We start from the raw sequence: 21,645 nt of genomic DNA, 5'->3' as shown, positions 1-21,645 counted from the left end.
ATTTCACTGTTGTCAGAAAATGCTCACTGTTTACTTTAAAAAAAAAGTAGCTAATTATAAAAAAATACAAAAACGAAAACCTTAACTATACACTGATCTGACTGATACACTGATTTCGTGAACACTGTGGTTTCGCTAAGACATTATTATTGCCAGACATAAAAGTGTCAAGAAAAGGAACACAAAAATCCATTAATCATAACTTCTCCTCATCGCAATTCTTTATTTAGGACTTGAACAAGTACCTCTGGCTTGCTAAGGCACCAATTATATTTAAAATAATCAATAATTGAATAAATTGTCAAAGTAAAGAGTGTCGAAGCAACAGCATTACTCTACCTCGTGATTACTGGTAAATGGCAGATTTAGTGCTATAACGTACCTACATACCTCATGTACATCTACAGTCGCCATCAGATATATCGGAGCGGTCAAGCAGTTCATAAATATATGAACAAAGCCTTTATTATGACGCCGTTAAAGTGCATGCTCAGATATTTTTGAGCCTATTGGCCGTTGCGATATATCTGATGGCGACTGTACAAAGACATTTGAGCTTGTATATTCTATAGTAACTGGGATTATTATGGCAAAACCTTATCGAAGTCAAACCGTCAACGAGCCAGCATAACCGCGCTCTGCGACTGAACAAATTTGTTACAGCTAGGGATCAAAGTAACATTGGTTTTCGTAAGCTCTAGACTTTGTCAGAAATATCGACATGGAAAATCGTAGAATGCGCGCAGCAGAACTTGCTATGAACAATTGAAGAATCGATTCTATAATTGAGTGATAATTAACGATTATAGATATTATAAATATGTAATTACTATAATATAATCGTTTACCAGTTTTAAGTGCCTATTATACGCAAAATAGTTCCGTAATTATAAATTATAAATATGTATAACAAAATAAAAAATACATACCTACTCGTTTTTACACTTCAGTTCAGTAAATATCATTTAGAATAAAAGTAATTCCTAGAATTATTTTCGGATGAAATTGATAACAAAGACAGGTAATATAAGTAATAATAATAATTAGTATTTTTTGTATCAAAAATTGTGTGATACCTTAGCCTTGAGTCTCATACACGAGTCTATAATTCATCTTCGTTTGCTGAACAAAAAATGATGATACTAAATAAGTATTACAAGTCCGGCCGCGTGACGTCATCGGATAGCCCTCCATCCATTGATATGATTCGATGCGATGCTTCATAAGATTCATCAGCGTAAAATCCACTGCCCCCTTTGCTTGAAAAAAGGCTCTTTCAAGGATCTTGGTGTAGTCCGCTGCTTGGGATCTGAAAAATGAGTAGGAGCAATTAATTTTAATAAATCAATCGATTAGTTTTAAATACTTTAATTAGGAAAAGTAACATGCTACACATTTTAATACATTATGATGAAAATAAAATAAAAATTTCAATATCCAGGTCGGTCTGATGTTTTCTGACGTAATATCAGTAATATTAGATAATCCCTTAACTAGTCGAGGCAATACGGTATTTAGGAAACTTGGCCTTACTACATAATTTAGCAGAAAATAATACCTTTTTTTTCCACGTCCCTACTATGTACTTAGTTGAAACTTTTAAAGATTACTTTTCTTCGCTATTTAAGCTTTCATTTGAATTGTTACATTGACAGAAACATACAAATTCATCTTCTCCGAACTCCAAGTGTTAAAACCTTATCATAGCTCCGGGCTGTTTCTTATTCATGAACATTTTCGCTTCGCTCCGCATGGGCGGCCATCCTGAAGGCAATTAATCGCGCCGCGCGGGAGCCGCAACAATGAACCTAGTTAGTATGCTAATAGAATCTTATTTGCTTTGCCAGCCTATTAGGCCTGCCTTCAAGGAAGCTTTGGTCCAGGCTGTTGGTGGTTGGTGGTGGTAGAAATTATGTTGCTCAAAGTGAAAAACAAAAAAAAAATCTAAATATCGATGTAAACACAGCATACCTACACAATGCTCTTAAAAAGTGTAAAAGGCTTTAAGAAAGTCTACAAGTTTTAAAAATACCCATAATTGCCTTTTTAATTTCCGTAACACGTACTCGTTATTACAGAAAATTGAAACTACAATTAATTTCACGTAAGCTATGCGAGGTACATTTCATATTGTTCTTTCCTTCAATGCGGAGGGATCCACTTCAAGCTGATCTCGACCTTCTAAGTAGCATAATAAAGTTAAGATTCGTTTAAGTGCGTTTGGTCGTAAAATATCCGTTGTTAGTGAACCTTTTGTACACGTCATAAGAGTTGGTTTTGCGAATTATTTTCGGAAAGTTTAAGATATTTTGCTCTTATCTGCGTTATTTACAGGCCTTCGTGCCGAAACTAGCATTTCATTGAACAGACAATCCTTCTTTTGGGCTAAGTCGACTTTAATGGGGTTTTCCTAACACAGCTCTACATAGATAACCTAAGTCTAGCCTGCTCCAGTCCATTGTTAGGTCATTAAAATTGCTAATCTAACGCTACATTGGAATTACCTACTTAATTGACTTGGTATTTAAGTTTAACAATATTTAATTAATTTGATAAACTAATGGATTTAAACGCAGTGTGTGTAGTTTTACTTAAACAACTCAATGGGGAGAAATAATTACTTATTTTAGTACATAATTATCTTCTCCGTTTAACGTTTTTAGGCGATTAGGTATTATAGCCACTGATAAGGTTTCTGGGTCTGGGTCTGATTTAAATTGTGACAATTGGTTTACAAAAAATGCTAGATTGTTCCTGATTATCAAGTTATGAAGTGTGCCATTGGAGATATGTATTATCATTTTGTTTGGTAGGTACAGTCAGCGTCAAATACATCGTAGCAGTCAAAGTGGCCAAATAGTTCGGTACACCATACTAAATATATGGTGTACCGAACTATTTGGCTACTTTGACTGCTACGAAGTATTTGACGCTGACTGTACAAGAATTATGTCACCTAAAGTGTTGCGCTCATGGAAGTTCTAGGCAATGTTATGTTAAGTATTTAGAATTCGATAACATTATGATGCATCTCAATCTTAAACTCGTAAGTTGTAAATTTACATTTTTGTGGTCTAGTTTAAGAACTATATTTTATATCAATTTCTTAGAAATCTGCCTTAGACTGTTAATTGGCACTGTTGTTGGTCAATCAAATGTACGAGCCCGTAACAAATGCTTCAGGATTGGTCATGCCAATCACCAATTCGACTCACGCCTTGTTATAACCAGCGATAAACTTTATAACACTCCACTACAGTAGGAATCACCAATTATAGCACAATAAAAAACTCCATACTCAGTCCAATTGAACATCTACTACTTAAAGAGAAAGCTATATGACTATAAAGTTGAATAAGAAATACATGTATTTTATTATAGTTTGAATTAGGAAATCGATTATCGGTCGCGAATTTAGTTTTAAATCGAAGCTGTTAGTAAAATGTTTCAATCCATTTGAAGTTCATTCGATAACGTGAGCATCAGGTAGCTATAAAAATACGATGGGGAAACGAATAGTATTTTTATTCTATAAGATAACAAAAGCGTGTAGTCTATGAGTATTTACGTCTCATTTAGTAATTTGAATTTTCAATTTGTATGAAAGAGACAGAAAAAAAATTCGATAAAATCGACTTTTATGAATAGAACGGTGGATGCGTAAGCGCCGCGTTCCTTGATGTATGGGCCCATCCACATACTTAGCTAATAAACCTTTCTCACTTACAGACGCATTCGTCAATGTATACCTGTCCCGCTCAGACACATAATAATATTATTGTTTTAAATTTAATTACACTTTTTTATTGCAAAATCAAATTTTCACTTACTGTACTTTAAAGTAGGTTACAAAAAATTATCTTAAACTAAACTTGTTTTTTACTTCCAATTGCTATTAGATATACATACATATTTTACTTTAGCTCAATAATTAGACCATTTTGCATTTTAATGGATTACTACTTTAACTTGTATGTAGGTACAGTGGGAATATAAAAATACACTCGTGACCTTAAAAGTAATTTGGAATGAAGCGATTTCAACGAAAGAAAAAACCATAGTTATCGTAGTTCAACTTCAAAATGACCAGACTGGGTTTGAAACGCCGAAAGCTCAAGTCCATTTAGAAATACATGCGGGTAAAAAAACAACATGTCTATTATAGAGGCCGTTTTTTACAACGCACCGGTCAGGAACACAATCGTAAATTATAATTTAGTAACCCAAAAACTACGAAATTAAGATATCCACCTTTCCGTAAAGGCGGCGTTTCTTTGTATTTGAATTTAACGTTCAGTATAGCCCTAAAATTTGAATGCAATGGACGTTCGATCAGCATAGTGTGAGCCGAATTCTAGTGTCCAATATGCAAGTGACCTACCACAGGACGATTTGTTGGCGGCCTTCGACGAGTGTTCATGTGATGCTACACACGTACAAACAATTTGCAATTTGAGATATGCTACAGTGCGCGCCCAAGAAGGACTGACATCAACATGAGCGTCACAACCCACGATCTCCTCTTCAAAGCTACATAAGTGGATTCAGTGACGCTTTTGCATCTTGACAGATGATATAAGCAGCGTTTTTACGTCTCCGTGGCTATATAATGGTTTATATACGTTGGTATGTGGGACCGGCATTTGCGACCGCATCTGTGGCAGCTGAAGTTGGGGCCCAAGCCGGCAGCAACTTCTGCAGGATTGTGCCTCAGCGCGATTTCGGGCTCAGTCTTGGAACCAGGCGTTACTCCTGCATCGATTAAGTGTATTACAGTGATTATAATTGTTCTAACAGTTCGCTTTTACTTTTTCACACGCATCAAAGATGTTGACGGTCAGCGCACGAATGGTGGAATCATCGGCGTGTACGCAGAATTTTAATTAGAATTTCCTACTGCATTGCATTTGCAATACGTGAGCATTATGCGTTCCATGTTTACAACGGATAATACAGTCGCATTGTGCATTAAAATGTTGCTTCTTTTTAAAATTGTGAAAAAGATGGATTTTGAAATACTGCAAACTCAGGTAACTACATACCTACCTACCTAGTCCTATACGACAACTACATATATATAAATGATGTAATCCGTTTTTAACGTTGATTAATGATGAGCGCATTTGAATTACTTAAACTTGTTTGGTTGCTTGGTTTTTCTATGTCACATATAATATATAATAATAAATTTATTTCATTCAAAAAATACATAATTTACACGAAATTGAATTTAGAGTTTATGTCAATAAACGAAGATCAGTGTATGTATAGGTAGAATCATTGTAATATCACAAAAAGCAGTTCCTGTAATTTAACTATTTTGAGCATTAAAAATATGTTGGTTAATTTGAAAGTTCAAAGACCGTGTTCGTTATGAATGCGAGAGCACGAAGCGTCGGCCGGTGAAATATGTATCCACAAACAATGTACCGGAGTCTTACCACTCGCATTAGGGGACAAAAACCTGCACTTGCATAAGCGAAACAGAAAGTATGTAGTTGCTTAACCTAATAGCTTTGCCTAGGTCTCAGCTATTCAAGTTATCTACTAAACTGTTAGTGCACACCGCCGGTTTAGCTAAATCGGGTCTTACTAATGTACAAAAAATCATACTACACATACTCAACGTAATTGATTTGCTGTGAAATATTTAGCAATAGTATTTCTATGTTTCGAAATTGGCTTAAAAATAACATTTTTTTAGTGCACATATATACATATAACATCAAAGGCACTACTAAAATGTCAAGTAAGTAGGTAATGTTTAGGGATCAAGTTTGCAATTTATTTTGTAGTATTCAATCTTAAACTTAGAATCGACTCAGGAAATATGCTGAAAACATATTCTGTGATTCAATTTGAAAAAAAAATCGATGTAAGAATTGAATTAAATAAAATTCTAGCTAAAACGCTCTGAAATCAGGAGTAACACTCACCTGAATCCATTGTGCCGGTGCCTTACAGGTTTCCAGGGCAGAGGCCGGCGACCCCCGCTCCGACTGACCTCTCAAACTAAACTAGGTATTGTTTTCCACTGAACTTTCAGCTAGTTTAATAGTTAAGTGGGGAGATTAATGGAGTGCCGGTTTCGAAGTTGTATTTAAACACGCTCAATCGAATGAAGGAAACGGATAAGTAGCGTCTACCGCCTGACTAATTGCTATTTATTTTCCAAATGAACTTAACTACAATATTGTTCTAATCACTGAGCCAATTATTTCAGCCAAATAGAGCCTAGAATACTAGATAACTTTAGAGGAAAAATAGTTTGAGTTTTGATAAATCACGGATACTTAGTATGTATTTAAGTAAATTGTGTCATTGTGCTTTTTTGTATATGGTCATATATTGTTATTTTTATCTGCTAATTTTATTTGATTATCTATTGGAATGTCTACGTTATTAACTTGATAATTATAGAGCAAACAGCTATCTAATCGACTAGTAACACTTTATAGTCGTTGAAACAACGCCGATGCTGTGACTAATATCTGAGAAAATGCGCAGAATACTATAATGAGTGGGTGCGTTGATCAGTTGTATGGGTATGACAATTACTAGAAAACGTTTAGGTAGCAGCAATCCGCCACACAATGACTTGTTAATATATATGTAGGTATGTAACAATCATTGATATCATCACGCAAACAAGTAAACTACACGATCAAATAACACTTCTTCAAGTATATAAAAAGTGTTAAATTAAAGCTTAATTTTAGCTGTAAATTTCCCATATGGTACCCCGATACGTAATGGATTCTAATCAAATTGCTCTTGGACTCATCAAATTACCTTATTTAAAGGGTTATCGCCGTTTAAAATTTCAATAAACTTTCCACACGCCACTAAGCCGGCAACACACCTTCCGATCGGCCGGTAGCTGAATTAAGATAATGTTCACACCTGCCTGAGTCAGTGCGAACGTCACACATTCAGCTAACAAGAAATGTCGAAAACGCCCTAGAAAATCGACGGTATTTGTGCTCTTTTGGTTCTGGCGTAGTCTGCGCGGACGCAGTTACGTATAAAGTTTACGATTAACGGACGCCGCTCGCCGCCCGGCAACGTAGGAGGCACGATGTCGAAACGAGTTCCACATTTGAGTTTTATAATTTGACATGCATTTATGCGGAATTTATTTTAATTTGTAAAAACAAATAGTTTGATGAAATTCAAATTTATTTGGTAGTAATTACAAAATTATGAATAAGAAAAGTACAACAATATTCCTCCCGCGTTTGTACAAAAAAGCAGAAACATGAAGGAAAATCTTACTCAGTGGAACGCCGCTCTACATATAAAGGTGCGACCCTACTTTTATTGTGGTTCCCTCCTCATTTTATAGCATCAGCTGTTTGTAGACGTCACTACAGCTGTGTTTCTCAAACAATCTCCCTTAAACAGTGCTTTAAATCGCTACCTAATAGGTGTTAGCAATACATCTAATTTGAATGACTCAATTTATTTTATTACCTAATAAAATTTGTCTCAATTCGTTACGGTTTGTTTGGGTTCGCTCGACAATTACGTGTTTTACGACCTCTTTAACAATTTTTGTGAATAAGTTGATTTTTTGCAGTCAGGTATGTAACTTTTGTTTCGGCTGTCCCCTAATAAAGCTTTTAACTGTTTTATTGTCCAAAAAACGTTGCGCAACCACTGCAATTGTTGGTTAACGGATATATTTTAAAAGCCTGTGTTTGCCACAATTGTGTTCGTAGAACGTGTTATCAATGGTTTCATTGGAATTTTACTGTTATAATAATATGGTCAGGTAGTGTTTAGATTTTTTTAGAGAGGTATAACGGAACTTCCCTACTAGCCATAACGGTAAATGTTAATACCTACCTATCTAGTCAATGAATAAGTACCTATTTCTATAACCCTCAGTAGGTTCTATTTATGGATAATTGAAGCATGTATTTTAATAGCATTAAAGAGTTAAATAAATATAAGATTTTATTAACCAACCATCAAAAATCTAGTCGACAATTTAGCTATAAAAATGCCGACAAATTCACACCAAGGCTAATTCAAGCCGATTCCACTTTGGCCTGCAAAATGATGTCACTCACGTTTTGTTAAGAGCACTCATTTTTCATTCATGTATGGATGGATTGCACTGCTATGCAAATCAATTACAATTATACAAAGTTGGCACCATCATAAAGAACTGAATGTAAGGGCGCATGCATATTTTGGGTGATTTACAACTCATTGCACGGAATATTTGCTTGATAGTGTTGTTTTACAGACAACTAGTAGGTCCTAATTAATAGTGGCCACGCTAATAGGCACTTATTATTATTTGTTGTGATACGAAAAAGGGTTGTTTGTGTTTTGTATATGCCTCCTATATTATCATTATCCTCGTTTGCTCTTAATTTTTGTAGACACAAAGTTAATTAAAATTTAGATGTTTGTTCCTCCTTCACACAAAAATAACTGAACGTATTTTGATGAAATTGAGCAAACGTGTAGCTGTGGATTATAACATTTATAACGTAGAAAGTGGCATAGGATATTCTAGAATCCTCTTCTTAAAGATAAGTTTACAGGAAGTAATGATAGTAGTCATTGGCAGCAGGATTGATTTGTCAACTTAATATCAATATCAAAAAACTAAGGAGTCCAGTATGAAACTTGCTCTCCTCGTTCGTGGGCCGGCAGGATTATTGAATCCGCGACAGACGCCGCACGTCATAAATCCGCTCCATTGTTCCCGTGTCAAAGATCGCCAATTTGCCGTGCAGATTTAGGTACCGCATGTTCCGTTATAGGTATACGCAATTACCTTATACTATAGATATTTTACAGTTTTATAAGCATTCATAAAAATAGCGCCTATGCCAATTTTAGAGTAGCCAGTAGCCACGGACCTTGTGCTGCTGTTTTTATTTGTACACATTTCTGAAACTAATTTATTCTGATTATTAAAAAAAAACATGTAACGTGCACACACAATTTCACGAGAATCGGTTGAGAATTGCGACCTGTAGAGGAAAACATCTGAACATACATATGAAAGCTTTTTTATACCCAAGCTGAAAGGGAGACCTTCGCTAACGCTCGGTCATTAAACTCGACACTATTTTCAGATTTTAAATGTAAATTGATTGATTGATTATTTTTTATTCGTCAATAATAGGTTTACAAAGAGGATATAAATTGATAAATTGGATCATGATGAAAAGTCTGATTTACTAAGTCCAGCAGAGTCCAACATATCTATAGGTATATACGGATAGATATACATATTATGGTAACGTAAAACGTTAGCATAAGCATAAATGTATAAGAACACGTGTTTTTAATTAAGCCATAAACTTAATTACATTTGTGGATATGAATAGAATTACTCTCTTCAGACTAGGAAGATATAAATATTATTCGAGAGGCTAATTTGCAAACACCGGCTAGCAAAAAATTCCATTAGAGCGTCTGGCTACGATTTTAAGTCAATCTTGATTAAAGAAATAATCCGGAAGTGCTAAGACCGGCTTGCTAGAGAAGTAGTTTTGACACGTTGATTCATTGCTCTGAAATTCAAATTGACACAAATCAGTTACCATTTTTGAATTAATCAAGTACCGGGTACGGTCGGGACACCGATTTGTGGGAGAGGACCGTCTCTGTCATCGGGTACAATCTGTACCATAATTCCGTTACCTTGCACCCTGGGGGCTTGGGAGCTCTGCGCGTTGCATTCGACGTTCGAATCATCTCTCGAATAAATCGAACAATATTTAAAATTAAATGTAAAACGGTTTATGCATTAAAAACGCTATTTTAGTACACCTCCTTATGTCTTTTTGATTGATTTTTTAAAAGTAGTTTTTTCGACCATGTGTTGGTCTAAGAACTATTTTTAGCTGTAGTTCTTATACAAAAGGGGTGTGACAGGAAAAAACTTTGAGAGCCCCTAAACTTTACATACACTCAGACAAATAAAAACCGTCAAAATTGGACTGTCCGTTTTTTACGCAGTCACCTGCTTACTTTAGTTACCTAACATTGCTATTACGTATGATATCACCCGCAATTGTAACAGGTCATTAGAGCCGCAAGCGTGGAGCTGAATTATCGACCGGCCCAATTGTTACCAACCAAGTTCAAGGACCCAATAAAAAGTACCCGCACTGCTAGACCACGGGATGTGACGAATTTTATGATCTAGCAAGTATCTTGTTTATAGCAAACGCTTGGAATCTGCGTGTTTGTATACAGAAGCACATAGGCATTTTTTAGCATGTGGCTCGCCAAGGGTTCTCAAGGTTAAAATAATATTTGCTTTATACTAAAATAGATTTATCATAATGTTTTCGTAGGTGCAAAGGGAAGCGATGGAGTTAATTACGTGTTTTAATTAAGAAATATGTAACGTTTATTTTTTGCCGCCAAGAAGAGGTCTAATCTTCAATTTTCACAAGAAATTGTTTCAAATAGTTAATTGTATGTAAGTAAACTTGCTAGTGTCTATGCAATGTAGAATAAAATTATCATTAATTTTGAATTAAATATGTTTCCTGTAAAGAATCTCCGTTTGTAGATTGTATTGTTGTTTTCCACCGTTTCAAATATCTCACGATTGCGATCTAAGAACTCAAAACAGATAACCGTTTAAAAAATAAAAAGGCTTAATTAAGTGACTTCAGTCAATATAACTCATTTTAATGAACAATTACCAGGTAAAATACATCCATATATCAAAAGTTTAAATTTAAAATAGCTAGCTGTCTTCCCACATTTGCATGCTTTATTGAAAAAAAAAAATCATATTTGGATAACATTGTCGAGCTTCAAACTAGGTAGAATTATATATTTGGACTTGTCCCGAACCCGTTATGAAATTTAAGTTGCAACAAATGGGAAATTTGTTCCCACTCTTCCAACCTGGATTATGTCAGTGAATGTTGCAATACTTGAAATGCAACATCATGTTAATTGAATACTAACGAATTATTATTAAACAGTTTTGTACAAATGTATGTATTAATTATTTTAAAAAATCTGTAGAACGTGTGAATCTTTCGCAATCAAATCGACTTGATAAATGTACAATATTAATGAGAATTTCCCATTTGTTCCGGCCTCATCCTCATATAGCGGGGACAAATAGGAATACACCAGCAGAGTTCGCTCCAGTATTCCGCTTTCAAGCGCTGCATCGTTCCCGCTAGTATGAGTTATGGCCGTAGCGGGTAAGGCTCACTCCTACTGTTATTGTGTCCGACTGTACAGAATGTTTTACCATTGTTTATTGTTATCCAAGTGCTGACTGGTACGATTGATAAATAATTTATATCGCTTTTGGTGTGTTTATGATAGCATTAAGCTTGCAGCGAAAGCTTATGATAGTTATTTGTATAAGCGCGGAGTCTGACATGCGAGATACTCTATTTCGTTAATTCATAATAAAATTTTGTCTCATATTCTAGTTTTAAATCTAGGTTATCTTAATGTACAGAATACCATACCTTGTAATAATATTGTCTTAACTATGTTTATGTAGTAATAGTATAAACTTAATAAACTTTCATACATTAGCGTTTGTTCTGTATTAACTTACAAGTAAAAAATATTTATGTAGGTATTTACTAAGTACAAATAACACGAAAACTCACGCATTTAAGAGCTAATATAAGGCCGAAAAGGCTAACCCAGCGTTGTTAGTTTAGTGTCTAGACTAAAGGTGATAAACAGAACAAAATGCACTAGATTTAGTAATATGGAGCAGTTGTTCAATTTCCCACCGCTCAGTGAAAACGGTCCTCATACTTTATTATTGTCGTAAGTGTATTTAAATGTGTAATAGACATAAGTCTTTTTGGGTGAATAGTATAACTTTTGTATTTCGTTATTGTCATTGTGAGACTATTGGAATAATAAACATTCTATTCGCTTGTGTTTTATTTGCAGTAATTTATGTTAAAAAGGTGCTATAAAGCCGCTTACCGCAGAGGGTACTATTATTTCGATTCTATTACCCACCGACCTAATTTAATGTGCGTTTTGATAGGTAGCTCTTGGGCCCGATATTTATGTCTTTATAACAGGTTTGCGTGTGTAAGTGCCATATGGAATTCACTCCATACGTCACCTTTACGTTTCGGTAGTCGCAGCAAGCTGAATGTTGAAGGTCTTCTGCCTAGAATCTGCAACAAAATAAGGAATGTATTAAGTGAATCGTATTGTCTGTGACAGTTAAAATTATAGGGTTTATTGGCGATGCCATTTTTTTAAACACACGGTTTCTATTGATAACACCTTTTATGACATAAATGAAATATTGGAAATGTAGAACATAGAAAAAATATTATAGTTTTTAATTTGGAATTTCATTGAACACATTTGTGAATAATTTTTATATATGTATTATTATTTAGAAGTTGGTATTAATAAAAATTCGCTTAATGATTATTTCACTGATTGTAATTTTGACCTGTAATGTATGTGTACATTATTAATAAATATGAATATTTAATACAAAATATTAATAATTTACAATTTATTACAACGAGTTACCTGTGTTAAAAATACATTCACATCTGAAATGTTAATAAGCTGATTTGTAAAAAACGATTTGAATACGATGTCACCTAAACGTTTTTATTACGTGATAATTTGACTCTTACAAAATTGTAATGTTCTCATATTATTAAAGGTTATTCCGTTTTAATATTTCTCTTATTTCATTATACGATAATTTGACACGAGTCACACTTTCTTGTACTTTATTGTATATTTTATGATTTGAAGGTTTTTGAAGTCGACCAGACGTACGTATTTTTTTATTTAGTGTTTCAACTTTTCATTGCTCTCGAGTCTTTAGCTTAGGTGCTAACATATATACTTGTTAATTTCTTATATGTTTCTAGTTCTAGGTAATAGTACATTACGATACAAGTGCGAAAAATAGGAAATTCGAAACGAGTGGCGATAAATTAAAACACGACCGAAGGGAGTGTTTTAAATCGACACGAGTTGCGAATTACCTATTCGCACATGTATCGTACAACGTTTTACAGTACATATGGCCCTTTAAATGTTCGACACAGTAACATAATATGCTACTTCTCGCACTAGTGCTATAAAGTAGCCCCATATGTACTGTAAAGATAATTTATTTTGCATTAAACATTTTACCAGGTTCAAAGTTCAGTGGATTTATTAATTCTTAGGTACCTATTCATAGACATTTCATCTCTTCCCGCAAAAAGTTCAGTTGATTAAATTGTATTTATGTATTCATAAAGCTTTCAAGTCTTCCCGCAATTTTTTTCATGCAGTTTTACGACTAAGCGTCATGTCTTAAAAACTATTTTGACACAGTTCGATAGTATGATAATACATAGCGTGTATCACGCCAGTATTCAGCCTGGGCGCAGCACAATTTGCTAACGCCGCCACGGACTTGATAAAGGGTTATTCTTATATGAATTATTATATTATTATCCTTAAGTGCTATCGTTTTCTGGTAATAGGTCTAGGGCTAGCTGTTAATATTGAGTAAGGTTGAGATTTAAGTAGGATTTTAGTACTTATTTTTTTCTTTAGTAAAACTGCTTGCCGTGAATTCTGTTTTAAGTAACCTGGGTAGCCAGCCGTATCAAATTAGAGCACAATACTAATCTTAATTAAAATCTGAGACAATTAGGTAACTGTCCTAGTAGTCAAACACTATACGAATGTTTTCATATTTATTGCTCAAATCGCGTCGAAATAGTGGTCGCATTTTATCTTTAACCAGGCAACGGACAAACCAACACATCGATCGTATAATCGTCGGCATTTCCCGTAGACCTAATGTTGATTTACCGGCTACCCTAACTGTTACCTTCAGTTACAGCATTTAAAAACCAGTATACACTAACCACTGCAAAATGTCGTAAGTCTCAGTAAGTATACAAAAATGTCTACTTTTTTGAATAGTAGTGAAGTTATTTTTTACGCTTTTATAAACTGGGCTTTTAAAAATAAGTAGAGTCACGTGTTGATTATTAAATAAATTGTACTTGGAACTATTTTAAAAACACATTCATAGTACTAATTATAACATCGTCGTCCTCTCATCAGAGCTGAATTTGCTTTTTAAATGTAGATAATACTATGCATGGTGATACTAAATAATTTTGTATACTTAATTTACAAGAGATAAAATTAGTACGAGGCGTGTTACGATTGTAACAATAGGTAATTAATGTGATCTGGATTTCTTATATATATGATCTGTCATTTCTTCAACCAGATGCAAACAAGAAATCCAGATCAAATCCATAACCTGTTATAACTATCAGAACAAGCCTCTAGGTCTGTAGCTATTTTTTTCAACAGGCGATATCAGGTAACGTAAGTACATAGATTTATCATCTCGGATAAAATGGGTATTTGTAATTAAGTAACGTGCATCATATATGATACGACCTGATTTCGTGGTTTATCTTGTACAGTCTGCATCAATAATAGCGTATGAAATAATACATCAAAAGTATCTACCACCCCACCCCGGAATACTTTTCCAAATAGATATATATCTCGACAGTTTCCGTTCAAAATGATCTGCACCAGTTTAATTGTTCTATAGCAACACAGAGACATATCTCTTTTTATTAAGTGTTTAGATAATGGTGGATACTTTTGACGCATAGTCAGAAATACACAGCTCTAATGCTGACTTCACCTAGGATATTATTAAAGGTGACTGTACAACAGTCTATTGTTAACGTAACCGCTATCGCTATCTGCGAAGACCGCAGCGACCTTGCCACTGCAATAAATTTAACAGTTGTGACATGCAAATCTCTACCAACTGCATTTGATTTATATCGTTTCCAACGAATACGGAGCGGGCGAATTACTACAACCTTGGTTCACGAAGAACTTACATTCGTTTCGTTCCTCCGCTCATCCTTGAGCTCAAGATCCGTAACGTTTTTAAGGAATCAGAGGTCACTTATATTAGGTAATTTACAGAGATGTGTTGTATAAGAGGCTTGAATAATAGCCCGTGTCAGTCGCCGGGATCACTCATCGCTGTATTGGTTACAGTTGCTATGTATTGCAAAGGCTCAATTGAGTTATTTTAAAATAGCAGCTGCAGAAAAAAATCGAGCATTGTTAGGTACAAACAAATAAATCTAAGCTAAGGCTCTATATTAACTAAATAAAGATAAGTGGTTTTATATACTTTTTGAGCATATTTAGGTGGTCAGCTCAAAAAGAATTTCATAACCAAAGACAGTCACAATAAATACAGTTTAATTTACCATTTTTGTTTCTAACGTTCACACAGCGCTTCAAATGTCAGTGTTGCCTGTTTCCTCGTTAATCCCGCGCGAGCGCAGCGGGCGAGCATGCTCAGGCGCCGCGGTACAACGTTCCCATTGGCCCTCCAGCGACAGGGTTGCCAATCTACAAATAACGAGCAAGCTGCTATTATCATTTCATTCAGGACTTGCAATAATTACCAACTGATGTTTTAAAAACGCGGCACATAGCTATTACGTCGTTGGAAAAAATCCGGATGCTTAAATAATGTTGGTTAACTTTAAAATTACGATCTGTAGGAAAATTGAATTTAATTGTTTGATTGACATATGGCGAGCGTGTTAATTACCTGGTATTTAGCGTAGTTTATAAGGCCTGCCTTTGGATTATGTATGGGTCGTCCAAAGGTTATTGACAAGGTTATTAGTTTATTGATAGATGCGCTAATTTGCCTTCATAAATTGTAGGATATAGGTGAGCGCTAGACGCGGCGCATTCATCAATACAGCGACCGCAAGGCGAGTAGTTTATTCGCATTAAATCATACCAGTAATAAATCTCGCGAACCCGTACTGCAGCTTATCAAAACAATACGCAGACACACTTCTAGCCGCACGCACCAAAAATGTCGTCCTTACGATGCACCACGAGCAAAAATTCCACCTATCCCATAAAGCACAAAGTCGTAAATCCGGTGACATTGATTATGCAGTTATTCACTTTTTGCCCGTCAGAAGATCATTTCAAAATTAAACCACAAGAGTATGATAAATTTTCATAAATCAGACGTTATTTATTGGAGTATAGACTTTAAGGTGTTCCCTATTGGTTTATTTCGGGTTCAAACTCGTGCCACGTTACGACTATTCTTAGATTCGACATCTAAGGAATAATCGGACCATCTCTCTTATGATATTTTGCAACACGGTGGATGTAAAAATAAAGTTAAACGTTGTTATTATAGATGTTGGGAGATAATGTTTCATGGAATGATCAGACGGTAAAATAAAAGGGGAAATTTTGGCCACAGGGGTTGATCAGCCTTCGATTTTGAAATCGTTCGAATCAATTCAATCGAGGTTATTTTCATGTTCGCGGCTACGATTTAAGACAGCATACTTAATATATTTTTTAATCTCAATGTCGTCTGAAGTGTTAAAATCTACACTTTTGCTCGAAACGTTGATAGGCGTGAACGTATCATTATACCCATCTGTTCTTACGCGGTTGATCCCTATCTGAAAGGCTTTTAACTTTGTTGAATACAAAATTACGAGTGCTTAGTAATACCAGCCTGTAAGCGAGCTCATGTATAATCATATTTATGTCCATCATTGATATTTTGCTAACGTGTTTAGATAACATTTGCCACACCGCTTGTCGTACCTTTACATGCTTTATTTAACTTTTCCTGACTAAACCTCCTTACATTCGATGTGCGTATAGAAGAATTTTTCATACATTATAATAATTTCTACATCGTCGACTTCAAATGAAACTTTATCAGAGTCGTTTATTTACGCGAATACCTTACCTTATAAGTCCTAATTAAAAGGATGGATATAGTAACTTTTCCTATTGAAAATGCAAAATTGTTTAAGACGGTTTTCTTCAAAATCAGTTAACAAGCACAACCTCCGTTAAATATTCCTAAGGCAGAGCGCACTGGTATTTACAGTTGCTGATAACAGATAGCCGGCGTGGTGTTTTCACACAATTAATTTTCAATAAACATCGATACAAAATGAGTTACAACGAGCCGACGCCCCGCGAGGCGAGGCATCGCGCTCCATCGGACCCACCGCGCCGGCCGCTTGACATGTTCAACATAGGTAAATAAAACCGGCCAAGAGCATGTCGGGCCACGCTCAGTGTAGGGTTCCGTAGTTACTCTTCCGTCACATTAAGCTAAACTGGAGCTTAAAGTGTAGTAAATGGTACCTTTCACCCGAGTTAAACAAATAGGCAAATTTGCATAATCAGTACCTAATTAAAGTAAGTCTTTTTACTATGAAGGGAAAACTTTTTGCGATAACTCAAAAACAGCTAAACTGATCATGTCCGCTATAGTTTTCATTTAATGTCTTTTTTAAGCTCTACTTCCACGATTTTTTTCATATTTTTTGGACCTATGGTTCAACAGTTAGAGGGGGGGGGGACACATTTTTTTTTTCTTTCGGAGCGATTATCTCCGAATATATTCACTTTATCAAAAAAAAATTCTTGAAAACCCCTATTAGTTGTGAAAGACCTTTCCAACGATACCCCACACTCTAGGGTTGAAGCGAAAAAAAAAATTCACCCCCACTTTACGTGTAGGGGAGGTACCCTAAAAAAAAAAAAATTTTAGATTTTATTGTACGACTTTGTCGGCTTTATTGATTTATATATCCATGCCAAATTTCAGCTTTCTAGCACTAACGACCACGGAGCAAAGCCTCGGACAGACAGACAGACAGACAGACAGACAGACAGACAGACGGACATGGCGAAACTATAAGGGTTCCGTTTTATGCCATTTGGCTACGGAACCCTAAAAAGGAGTTTGAACTTTAAGTCCGTTGCTTTGAACACCTGTCAGGGCGTAGCGTGTTGGATAGACTTGGATATAATTTCAGTATTTAATTAGTGTGTTTTGTAAATTACTGTTTTGATATACATACATTAACTTTACCCCTTTGTATGAGGATAGAAAAATACGGTACTTACAGTCACAATCTTCGACCGACCAGTTTGGCCTAGTGGATAGTGACCCTGCCTACGAAGCTGATAATCCCGGGTTCAAATCCTGGTAAGGGCATTTATTCGTGTGATGAGCACGGATATTTGTTCCTGAGTCATGGGTGTTTTCTATGTATTTAAGTATTTTATATTATATATATCGTTGTCTAAGTACCCTCAACACAAGCCTTATTGAGCTTACTGTGGGACTTAGTCAATTTGTGTAATAATGTCCTATAATATTTATTTATTTTATTTATAATCTGTTTGGACTGTAAGAATATTCATATTGATACATTTCTTCTCAAATACTGTATTTTAGACGAAACCTCAAAATCCAGTGGTCTGAACATAAGGTAAATGTCCTATGATTGCCATTAAAAAAAAGTATGTACTTATTACCAACTCCAAGTTCTAGGGTATGTTTTGCTGTTTTTAGATTCTTGACTTAGATCTACTTTTACAGTGATTTGATTTGATTTCGACTCATAACTCGTATTAATCTAGGTTGTATGCGTCATGCGGGTAAAAGCCTCGACTTTACACGATAACTATCTACATAATTGTGCAAAATATCGTCTGTCCGCCTGTCTGTTCGCGTGTAGATACGAGAGATAGCTGCCTCTGACGTTGGAGGGAATTTCATTGTTTCCGAAGGTTCTGCTGTTATTAGGGAAATAATAACGAGGTAAGGTAAACCGGCAGTTACTAATTTTAATTGACTTTGTTTCGGATAAGTTAAAAAAAAAACTTGCACGGCGATATCCGATTTACGGTAATTTTTTGTACCAAATTTAATGAAAAATGTGATATGTTATATAACTTATTTTGGTATGTAGGAGCAAAGAGCAATTGGGAACTGACAGTCACAATGTTATATCCTTAAACCAATAATATTATTTTCTAGTCAATCGATTTCCAACCTGTACCCCTAGTGTACATTTAGTCGATAGCGAAACGTGACGTACGCGTTTGTGTTAGTAGTCTCATTTTGTATGGGTTTTTGAACAGCGCGCCAAGCGGGACGTTTTGGAAAGTCAAAAATCTCATACAAAATGACACTTAACGCAAACGCGTACGTCACGTTTCGCTATCGAAAATATTTACACTAGGGGTACTGAATTCTTATTGTAGAGATGCGTTTTTGTTTAAGGTATAATGGAAAGTATGTTGCCGCTATGGCCTTAGAGGGTTAATCAGAATATTTTTAAACTATCGAAATAATTGAAAAAAAAAAATTAGTACCAACATGTTGTGTCTCAACTAATAAGATGATCCAAATAATTTCTACTCGAAATGTTTATTCTTCATATTCTACAATACTAATGCGACAGTATTATTTTTTTAAACTATATTACACATGTTGAGACATGTTCCATTTCACTCTCGCCCATTCGTCTCATTCCAATGCTCTTTTAGCTCGGCGAGCAAACGCCGAACTGCATTTTAAAGATGGCGGATAATTGAACTCATTATGTTATTTATAACCTTCGCATATGGTTCAGCCGGTCAAATTGCCATCATTTACTAGCAATTTATTTTAAAGGTCACTATCAGACACCACAATTGTTAAATGCTACTAGGGTTATAAGAATAATAATTAAATTTGTCACACTTAGGGATTTTTTTTGTATTACCTCATAAAATAAACTCACCTACTCGTATGAGCATGTTAATTTAGTAGGTATTAGGAGCCCAGTTTGATTTTTACTAAATATAATATAATACAGGTATTATAGTAGGTTTCGTGCTACCGGTAGCAGGTGAATTATATTATTTTATTACCTACACTTCAACATCTTTCGTATTTTTAGTCACATGTAAAAAGAATTGATAAGAATAAAAACACAAGCATATTTTCATGAGTAATAAGTATAAAAAAATTGCAATATTTTATTTACTCGGAAGAGCATAAATTTAGTTAAAAACCATTTAACGCTTCGAAAATGAACAATTTGTCAAACAGCGCAACATAAAAATACAAATTAGGGTTGTTTGGCAGTTCGTAAATTGTTGCATTTATTTACAGTTTACATAATTAAATGCAAAACAATCTGAAGTATGCTGACGAGAGATAACAATGCCTTAGTAGGTATAGCTGGAAACCTGTTTGGGCGCGTAGCGTCCGCAGGATCAAGGTATGTATTGGTGCTCATCAATAATTATCTATCGATTTTTTTTAACAAGCCGTAAATATTATAAATTATTTATATCTACTCACTTATTTCTAGAGTAGGTTTTTTGTTGAATAATAATGACATATGTCAGAATAATAAACTCGGCAAGACTTACACTGCTATCTGAAGAGTTAAGAATGAATTTAATAAATAAACTTAAAACAATTGGTAGATAATGTACATAATAGTAGGGTGATGAATGAACTACTGACCAATTGAAGAAGATCTTTGATAACAGTAGTAAAGGACAAAGCATTAGTTTATAAAATTGAGCAGTGACAAAACACTTCATAGGTATTTAATTTTTTTGTCCAAAACTGTTAATTTGAATATCTATGCATTTTTACACAAAAATAATTATGAATGGATACTGACTAGGGCTTTTGTTACCTATTTTTTTTTTCCTATTCTTAGTGTAGGAACAAAATTTAATTTATTGGCTTCGTCTTAATTCGATAAAATGATAAATAGCTAAGTTTTAACAATTACGTACTCAAATCGAAAGATAAGTAGGTAAGTAAGTAGTCGGATCCCTTTGTTTGACATAATTATTGAAAGTCATAATGTAATGATTGTCAGATTAGCGTTAGTCATAATTCTGAAACCGTTAATTTCTCAGGATTTTCGTAAGGTTATCCTATAGATAGGTTAGGTTAGGTTTGTTTTATGGCAATCCTGAAAAGTTTCGCGTTTCCGAGAAAAAGCAAATTATGACTTAATGAAACTGCGGAAAAACAATACATTATGACTTAAAACTTAATGGGAAACAATAGAGACCCGTAAGTAGTACCTATTCACTTAGGCATTAGGTCACAACTCTGCTGACGCTACAGCCAGCGAACTCCAGCCAAGATGATGTTATTTAAGATGAGATCAATTTTATTGAGATTTATTTTGTGAACATGCCCGTCGGTTTAGTTCTTTGTCTATAAATTATCGGCTTTAAAATTTTGGTTGTTGATTAATGATTACATCCAGCTGATTAATGTGGATTTTCTACTGAGTTCTTTCTTGTCAACGTTATTTTAAAAATAGAAAAATTAACTTTGGTATTTAACTCATAGGGTTTAAAATGGATTATGAATAACTAACACATACGATTTTTGGAATACATACCTAAACCAAAATGACTAAAATTTTAATTATTATGATAAACTTTTAAGCTAAACTTGGAAACCTTTTTACTTACGGTGTCTACTTGTTTTTTATGAGTAGATAGGTCATTTTAATAACCTAAGTAATTTTAATATTTGATTTTGTATTTATGTTTAGAAATAGCGTCGTGTACCTATAGTCCTATAATAGAGGCTAACTAAAGATTACCACTATTAGATGACTCACTAAAATACTGAATTAGTTTACAATAGTTTATTTATCTTTGAGTTTTTACAATTAAAACAATACAAATCCTTCCTTCAATCGCTTGAGTTTTTCCTCTAAACCGTAATCTAACTGTCAATGTCACATTTTTCCAAAACCG

General features: G+C 34.6%; 1 protein-coding gene and 1 long non-coding RNA gene across 5 annotated transcripts in view; one reads left to right on the top strand and one right to left on the bottom strand.

Moving 5' to 3' along the window:
* Positions 1-21,645, top strand: part of LOC133515978 (homeotic protein ultrabithorax) — a 172,591-nt gene that overhangs the window by 11,012 nt on the left and 139,934 nt on the right. The gene's annotated exons all lie outside the window — the stretch shown is intronic.
* LOC133515979 (uncharacterized) overlaps positions 11,898-21,645 on the bottom strand; it is a 54,869-nt gene continuing 45,121 nt past the window's right edge. For 3 of the 4 annotated variants that reach the window (XR_009799151.1, XR_009799153.1, XR_009799152.1), the window contains one exon: positions 11,898-12,155. This is a non-coding gene — a long non-coding RNA (uncharacterized LOC133515979). Of the gene's footprint in view, positions 12,156-12,823; positions 15,412-21,645 lie in introns of those variants that run through there. The other variant, XR_009799154.1, reaches the window with a different exon arrangement.

The sequence above is a fragment of the Cydia pomonella genome, chromosome 3 (genome assembly GCF_033807575.1).
Source record: "Cydia pomonella isolate Wapato2018A chromosome 3, ilCydPomo1, whole genome shotgun sequence".
Lineage (NCBI taxonomy): Eukaryota > Metazoa > Arthropoda > Insecta > Lepidoptera > Tortricidae > Cydia > Cydia pomonella.
This window is presented reverse-complemented; position numbering and strand designations above follow the sequence as displayed.